At 34.5% G+C, this 9,174-nt stretch overlaps 1 long non-coding RNA gene across 1 annotated transcript; it reads left to right on the top strand.

Moving 5' to 3' along the window:
* The first annotated feature begins 1,239 nt into the window (after positions 1 to 1,239).
* Positions 1,240 to 2,922, top strand: LOC126629708 (uncharacterized). The gene is made up of 2 exons (XR_007625834.1): positions 1,240 to 1,843; positions 2,806 to 2,922. It is a non-coding gene; the product is annotated as an uncharacterized LOC126629708 (long non-coding RNA).
* Positions 2,923 to 9,174: the final 6,252 nt, after the last annotated feature.

Consider the following 9,174-nt stretch of genomic DNA (forward strand, 5'->3'; position numbering starts at 1 on the left):
GCGTTTAAGTGTTGCTTTTAAGTTGTGGCCTCAATTTCGTCACTTATACCATTGAGGTTTACTTCTGATACCAATTTTGGTCTATTCTATTGATCAATTTTCGTCAACTAGTGTAACAAGATGTTCATGTTGGCTTCACGTGTAGGAGTATTATACTTTTCTTGTATTCAATTTCACTTAATCGTTGAAAGGTGCAAGCTCAAGTTTTAGAACACGATATTTTGAGTAAGATTAGGCACTTGCAACCAAGTTTTTTCAAGTGTATTTTGAGCGAAATTAGCATTTACTCCAATTGGTTAAGTGAGATTGTACACCAAAAAGATTATGCATGGGCAATACTTGGTATGCCAAGTTAAATTAATGTTACAAGTAATCGCATGTTTGGTTGCTTCTCTAAAAACACTTGGGTTCATAACCATTTTTTCATGAAGCATGGGCTTCTATGAGTCATAAGCGCTTCTAAGTTTTTATACCAAACTGTTTGGACCCGATTTTACATCATTGGTCCGAGTAATCGAGGCCGTTGAGTGAGCATGGTTCTCAACCGTCGGATGGAAAAATGAAGATATTTTTGCTAAAGGATAATATTATGGATTTTATCATAATAATTATTTTCTTGGCATCTTCTTAAACCAGATAAATAGGATGCAATTTATATCTCAAATAGGAGGTAGATTCTCTGCCCTCCCACTTCCCGTGCCTTCCTGTTTTGTGTGGTCACGGTTAAGCCACGTCAACATTTTATATTATTTTTTTATAGAGATAATAAGACAAAAAGGAATAGTAATATAAAATGTTGACGTGGCTTAACCGTGACCACACAAACAGGAGGGCACTGGAGGGCAGAGAATCTGCCTCCTCTCAAATAAAGCAATACAGTTTGAATTGATTTGGGATGTCTGACGGCACTTGGAAGCTTAAAATGAATTTGAAATTCATTTGATCAGAATGCATGCACGACAATAAAGATGATGGCTTTTGGTGATGATGTGAGGATGAGATGAGAAACCTAGGTAGGCTAGGTTTTTAATGCATGGTGATGGTGTTGTCAGATTGAGTACAAGGCCATAAGAATTGATGATAGGATTGGGCCATATAGTCTGCATGCCGTGTGGACTGGGCTAACTATATATATATATAATAATTGGTGGCTATTTATTTGTTCATTTCCAAGCATGCGGATTATTTGGGGATTTGATGTGATAACTGATAAGACTAAACACAAGGATCAGATTTGGTTGTATTTTTGGCTAAGTTCAGAGTCTTGGGGGGAGTAAGGCTTATTTGAGGCTCAAATCAGTGGAAGAGTTCTAATAACATGGTAGTCTTTACTAGCTTATCAACCAGCGCATACTCATCCCTATAAATACAAGGCTACAAACAACGGAAAAGCCCTCTCCAAATCAACACACAAACTGCCCTACACAAACTCTAGCTCTACGAGAAACCTCTCAATAACCTTGAGATTTTTATTTTCTTTTTCGCCGACACATCTTCAGTATAGATAAACAGCACTGTGAAGGCTGTTGGGTTTTTTCCAGCCCATGATTAATTGTCCTAAGTCCATTGGGAATTAATAGTCTTAGAGGATTAAATTGTTTTCCCAATTGGAGTTAGTTTCTCAATTGGAGTAAGATTCATAACTAGATTCCAATTAGGATTAATAATCCTTATTGAAGAAGACCTTTATTATGTCTATATAAGGGGGCTATTGTACTATTTTTGAGGGGGGAGCAAAACAATAAATTGTATACCACTCAAGGGATTAGAGTGAGATAATATTGTAAAGTGTGTGCGAGAGAAAAGAAAAGAGATATTGTATTTCTTGTTCTTGTTCTTTCGGGTTTTTCGTCAAGTCCTAGTTCTAGAGATTTGGAAAGATTATTGGTTGTACTCATTATTGATATAGTAAAAGATTGTTGCTGCTGTCCCATGGACGTAGACACATATTGCCGAACCACGTAAGTTCTTGGTGTTATTTATCTTGGTTATTTGTTTTTCGATTTCCGGAGTTTGTTCTTGTTTTTCCCATTCTTACACGCAATATTCTCAACAAGTGGTATCAGAGCATGGTTTGTCTGATATCCGTTTAGAATGGAGGGTGCAACCCGCTTTAATTGGGTTACATGGAAATCAAGAGGAGGACATGCTTTACTGAAGGTGTTAAGAGCAAGCCAACAAGTATGTTTGATGCTAATTGGACCAAGATGAAGATAAGCGATGTTTTCTGGCAAAGAAGTCTATAATTTCCTTTGCCAATGACGATGGTAGTTTTTATCAGGGGGAGCCTTGGTCAAGAGAAGTCTAATCAAGAGGGTCTTGGTTAATGAGTAGTTCGATCAGGGGGAGCTTGGTTATGGGTAATTCGATCAAGGGGAGTCTGGTCATGAAAAGTTCGATCAATGGGAGTTTGGTCAAGATGAGCAATCCTATTATGGTATACCTTCCTCATGGTCTGGAGGGGGAGATTGTTGGATTTTTTCCAGCCCATGATTAGTTGTCCTAAGTCTATTGGGAATTAATAGTCTTAGAGGATTAAATTGTTTTCCCAATTGGAGTTGTTTACCCAATTAGAGTTAGTTTCTCAATTGAAGTAGGATTCATAACTAGATTCCAATTAGGATTAATAATCCTTAGTGAAGAAGACCTTTATTATGTCTATATAAAAGGGCTATTGTACTAGTTTTGAGGGGGAGCAAAACAATAAATTGTATACCAATCAAGGGATTAGAGTGAGAGAATATTGTAAAGTGTGTGCGAGAGAAAAGAAAAGAGATATTGTATTTCTTGTTCTTGTTCTTTCAGGTTTTTCGTCAAGTCCTAGTTCTAGAGATTTGGCAAGATTATTGGTTGTACTCATTATTGATATAGTGAAAGATTGTTGTTGCTGTCCCGTGGACGTAGGCACATATTGCCGAACCACGTAAGTTCTTGGTGTTATTTATCTTGGTTATTTGTTTTTCGATTTCCGGAGTTTGTTCTTGCTTTTCCCATTCATAAACGCGATATTCTCAACAAAGGCAATCGACGAACACCTTCAATTTGGATAAATAGCACTGTTGCCGTATAATCAACCGACCACGGAGCACCTTTAGTTTGGATAAACAACATTGCGTCGAGGCTGACTGGTTATCTATCCAAGTCGCGGTCAAGAAGGGTTTTCAAATCCTTATTGGCAGAGATCATCTCACTAGCCTTCTCGGCGAGGTGAGGTGTTACAAGTTACTGGGCTCGGCACATTGAACGTCAAGTTGTTTTATGATTGGATATTTGCAAGTGAGTTTTAGAGTTCGACATTTTGACTGTCGAACCACATTCACCATCAAGACATACATCTCTTTTGAGTGCTTGTGTCCGTATACTCTGGTGTCGATTCGGCGTGCTTGTACTCTTACGAATATAATCACTGTGACCGAATCCGGTGCCGATGATTTGTGAACTTCGTAGAAATAGTAGCCTTGTCTTCAGGCTCTAGAACCTAAAGGCCAAGACGTGTTCCTTCCTCGGCCGCAGTCGCAAGATCGAGCAGCTCGCCCAATGCCGCATCCACACATTTTACTCACCGGCCGAGCTCGACCGTCGAGTTGGCACGCCCCGCACATAACCAAATGATGTAGTTAGCTTATTAGTTACTCGGCCTACGCGCCACGCAGACTTGGTAGTTTTTAGGATCAACACAAACACAATCAGAAAACATTTTTATCCCTTCCAACGATAATCTCAAAAAAAATCATATCGCGACAATTTGAATAAAGCACATGTTATAATATGGAATTATGGATAGGTCTAAAGATCATGCCCATATCGAAAAATTCTCATTTATTTGGCATTTGAAAAATTACAATATTATATACTACCGCCCAATGATATAGCTTATTTTGTTGTGTTAACCACTGATTAATAAACAAATGGTTGACAAATCTTCTCATAAAGAAGTTATAATTTAATCTGAAAGACGTGTTCTTTTTTCCAATTTTTCCAAAAAAAGCACAATCAAATGACTGCCCCACTCAATTTGTTTAAGTGGCTAAGATAAGAGTGTTCTCGAAACCTACTGAGGAGTGGCACTGGTTGACCTAGCGATATAATTTGGGTTTTAGTGTTGCAAACTGCATCATCTTTTCCACTGTGTTTCAATATATAATTTCCAAAATTAAATAAATAAAAAGAATACGAGTAAATTCCATAACATCTACATCTACATATAATTATATTTCGTATTTATATTATAATCTGCATGTGTAATATAATAGAGGGAATCAATGTCGTGGGAGAAGGGCAAGCAACTGAAAAAGCTTGAGATGAAAATAGTTTACATTCTTCATTTTATTAATTTGTTATTAAATTATCATTTGAAAATTACATCTTAAGACTTAAGTTGTACTGAAAAATGTTAGGCTTATGTCAACTAGGGTATAATAGTTCCGTCACTATCGACTAAACCGTCTGAGAAGTGACTAAGGGGAGGGAGGTTGGGTTAAGCCACATAATAGGCAACCTAATTTGGTATCGAATTCGTCATCTATGAGATTCGAACTTAATACCTTTCACTTACAAGTGAAGAGGATTACCACCAGATTGTAATTTAGGGTACTTGAATTAAGTAAATCAAAAGACAGAGAAAAGTTTGCAACAGAAAAAAAGAAGCATGTGAAAATCACTTAAAACGGTTTCACTTGAATAATTATAGCATAGACTTGCAGATTTCATTTTGTCTACTTCGGATTGTTTTGAGCGATTTGAGGTGCATATGATTTTATTCAAACACCCTAACTTGTTAAGAATTTTTGTTAATTAATCGGAATTTGGTTGTTCGTCTTTTTATTGTATCTTGCTTAATGATTATTAATAAAGTTTTTCTCTTATGCCGTGGATCTCTAAAAACAATTATAAGTAATATATCTGTTGAACAAATTAGCTTGTCAAATACTGTACTAACTTTCCTAAACATTGTTAGAAAAAAGACGTCCAAATCTTGTGGAAAATGATTCGTAGGCATAAGGACAGTAAAACAGGTGGTTCATTTACAAATTTCGTCATAACAACAAATAATGCTGGAAAATTATGAACCATACAAACAATGAAGAGAATTAGGTCAACACAACAATGGAAGCGTGTCATGCAGTGCAACAAGCAGCAACAATTCCAAATCTTTTTCATTCGTGTGGGTCACCAAACTTTGTTGTTTTGCTTCATCTGCAGATGAACTGTCAACTATAGGGAGTTTCTGATTTAGGAGCAATGAACGGTGACAATTATGGGAAAAATATACTACAAAAAATAATCTACTTATACGCAATTTGTCAATTAGATTAATGATTTTGCTTGATTATTTTTCCCTTGAAGTTTAATATTAAAAGCCTTGATTTAATACTTTGTTGTTTCAAAATGTTGAATTTAAATCTCAAACCTTAGTGGCTAAATATGATGACTTAATCGTGAATTTTCTACACTATCACATGATGTTATTAATCTCATAATACTATATTATATGTGTGTTTAATTATTATACCATAGTTTAAGTCCATCAAATCTCGATCACGTTGCTCAATAATTTTATATACCATGTAAAAAAAAAAAAAAATCCAAATGTAACGATCAAACAATTCAAAGGTCTAGTGGAAACAAAATTCCCAAGGTCAATGGTGGTGGAGTGGTGGCTAATCCATCCACATGGTACACGAATACACGTAAAAATGAGCATTAGAGTCTTGTAGATTGAATTTGCCAATATGGCTTTGTTTTTACATGAGTTATGGAAAACAATACGACACAGATGGATGGTTTGAAACCTAATAATTTGAAATTCAAGGATCACGATGCAGACCAAATTACTGGATGAGGATCCCATCCGGATCCAAATGGTGGGGATCCTAGGGATCCTCACATCCTAGTCGTTTATCATATATCGTGCTGTCATAAATCATTTGAATTTTATTATTTAAAATTAAACATAAATAGTACCTGATGAAAACTAACCGCACGATATACGATGAACGGCTAGGATGTAAGGATCCCTAAGATCCCCACCATTTGGATTCGGATGGGATCCTCATCCCAAATTATTGTGTTGGTCGTGCATGAATTCATCGGCCTGAAATGTATAGAAGTTAAGGAAAACTAATGAAAATGAATAAATGGTAAAGTGAATAGTATCATGATTGACTTTTTAATGTAAAAATATAATTTTTCATTAAAATGTACTATGAGTTTTTCATTAAAATTTCTTGGAAATTACATATTAATTTGATTTTGACTGTCACCAACAAAAAGCAGACATTCATTCATATATGCATGTCGGCTTCAATGCATGAGATTCTCGGCTATGCATTATTCTATACTTTTATAAATTTGGTTATGTGTGAACTATTTTGGTATTTTTTTATTGGAAATGGATCATTTCCGAATCCATTCCACATAATCCACCAAGATCACAAATTCGGACTCTTGAAATTTGATCAAACGGCTAAAGTTATTATAACTTTTTATGGGCCGTTGGATCAAATTTCAAGTGTCTGGATTTGTGGACTTGTAGGATTAGATGGAAGGGATCCGAGATCCCTTTCCCTTTTTCTTTAACCTAGAGACGTATAAATGATTTGATCATTTATTTTGAAGAAGTGGACGTTCCACCATAAAATGAATTGGTACCCGAACCTCAAGCCTTTGCAAGATTTCTCATTTCATCGATATGAGACTTTTTTACTTTTACATCCTCACACACCTCCTCATGTGTGGCGAATGTTCAAGCCAAACACATGAACAACACAAATTGAATGACGTGGAGCATGTGTGGCCGTTGTGCTTCACACTTGGGCCAATTTAGCTCTGTTACTACAAAGAAGGTTGAGATTTCACTATAAAACGAATTGGCTATGTGGAGTAGCCCAACCTCAAGCCCTTGCAAGATTTCTCCTTTTCACTGATGTGTGACTTTTTTACCTTCACATTCTCACATGTTTTTCTTTTATCATGTCATTACTTTTTTTTTTCTTAATCTCCATCCCTAAAACATTTTTAGGGTTGGTTTGATAGTACCATTTTCTAAATAATTTTTTTTTTGTTATAAAAGAAGGGAATGAAAAAGTACACAAAAAGTAAATAAATAAATAAATGAAAAATAAAAAATTGAATGTCCGTTTGATACCAAGTTCGCTTTTAATTTTAGTTTTTGTGAGAGAGATACAGAAAAAGTAAATGGGAGAAAATGAGAATGAAAAACGTTTTTGTTTTTGGGTCAAGAGAATGAATAACGGTTAGGGAATGATGATAAAAAAAAATGTGTATGAATTGATTCACAAAATAAAAACTAAAAACCAAGCAAACTTGTCTTAACTTTCAAATATTAGTATTCACATAATCTCTTCTTAAATCTCCCTCCTCCCTCCCGCCACCTCTCTTTGCCCTTTTCAATTCCTTAAGTTCTCCCATATATACCTGATTATTATCCATTATTTCTCTTATATGTAATGGTTTCAAAAGGGCTTGAACTCTTTTAGGGTTTGTTTGATATGATTTCATTTTTAGTTTTCTTTTGATAGAGATAAAGATAATGCATATGAAAGAACGTAGATCGAAGAAGAATAGATGAAGGAAATGAAGGATAATGTAGGAAACAAAACCTAATAAAATTTGTTTTAGTTTTCGGTTGGTGTAATCTTTCATGTACATTTCTTTTACTTCCTTCCAACCATTGCTCATGCATTTTTTTTCTCCCATCAAATTTACTCTCTATTATCAATAAAATAGTAAAAGCTATAAACTCAAAACGAAAGGATTGTTGGAAATTTGAGTAGTTTGAGTAGAAATTTCCTTGTCCCACATTGGCCATTCCCAAAAGATTTTATCACTTTATAAGGTTTTGTCCTTTAAAGAAAGTGATTGGAGTAATAGGCCTGGAGACTAAAATTGGGCTCACCCTTGGGGTTGGGCTTTGGGGTGTAATAATTAATTGGTAATTAATATATAATTAATTATAATTAATATATAATTAATATATATTTAATTATCAAAAGATGGGCCTTGGGCCTTGGGGCTCTAATAATTAAATTATTTAATTAATTATTTTTCGGATTTACTTAATTATTTTTTAATTAAATTCGAATTTAATTAATTAATTATTTTTTATGAAAAGACTCATCCTTTCAGATGAAGTCTGAGAGTTCTTTCTGAACACAGAGCAAAGCACATTAAATTATTTAATTAATTATTTTTCGGATTTACTTAATTATTTTTAATTAAATTCGAATTTAATTAATTAATTATTTTTTATGAAAAGACTCATCCTTTCAGATGAAGTCTGAGAGTTCTTTCTGAACACAGAGCAAAGCACATTAAATTATTTAATTAATTATTTTTCGGATTTACTTAATTATTTTTTAATTAAATTCGAATTTAATTAATTATTTATTTTTTATGAAAAGACTCATCCTTTCAGATGAAGTCTGAGAGTTCTTTCTGAACACAGAGCAAAGCACCCTTCTGAAGAGATGTCTCCCAACAGTCACACCCCATTCTCATACCTGTTGCAAACAGGCATCTATCTGCTATATATACATACATCTGCATAGCATTTAGATAACAGAAATAATAAACTTCATCTTCTACATTCATAAACCTTCTTACTGAGAGAACCACACTAAATTCGCCAGAAGTTAAATTTTCCGGTGCTGGAATTTTAACTTGATCGTTGAATCCTGGTGAAGCAGACGTCCGTAGAACTACAAGCACAGAGTAGGGACGAAATTTCTGTTTCAAGGACATTGCGGTACGCAAGCCTCGATCTTCAAGTTGTCTGTTTTATAATTCATATTCTAGTTTATATTTTGTTAGTTTCTATTGCATTTATTATTTATTAGCATATATAAATTATCACAGATTGTTGACTTATATCCAACAAGGATTACCAGACGGCGTTCTGGCATTTTCCCTGTCAATTTTATAATACAAGCGATAAGGAAAAATACTCTTCCCACTAATATTACAACTCCATAGGGGACAAAATTTTAATTATTTACTTCCTCAAATCTAACTTTGACGGATTTAATTTGATCATTTTACCAATCTGTCCATCAATTTGCAATAAACAAAAAGGTCGTGTAACCCCTCTGGACGGTTCAAAGTACTTAACCCATCAAGGGACACATTGCGAAGTACTTAAACATTCTCGTTCCT

This window comes from Malus sylvestris, chromosome 7, assembly GCF_916048215.2.
Source record: "Malus sylvestris chromosome 7, drMalSylv7.2, whole genome shotgun sequence".
In the NCBI taxonomy this organism is placed as follows: domain Eukaryota; kingdom Viridiplantae; phylum Streptophyta; class Magnoliopsida; order Rosales; family Rosaceae; genus Malus; species Malus sylvestris.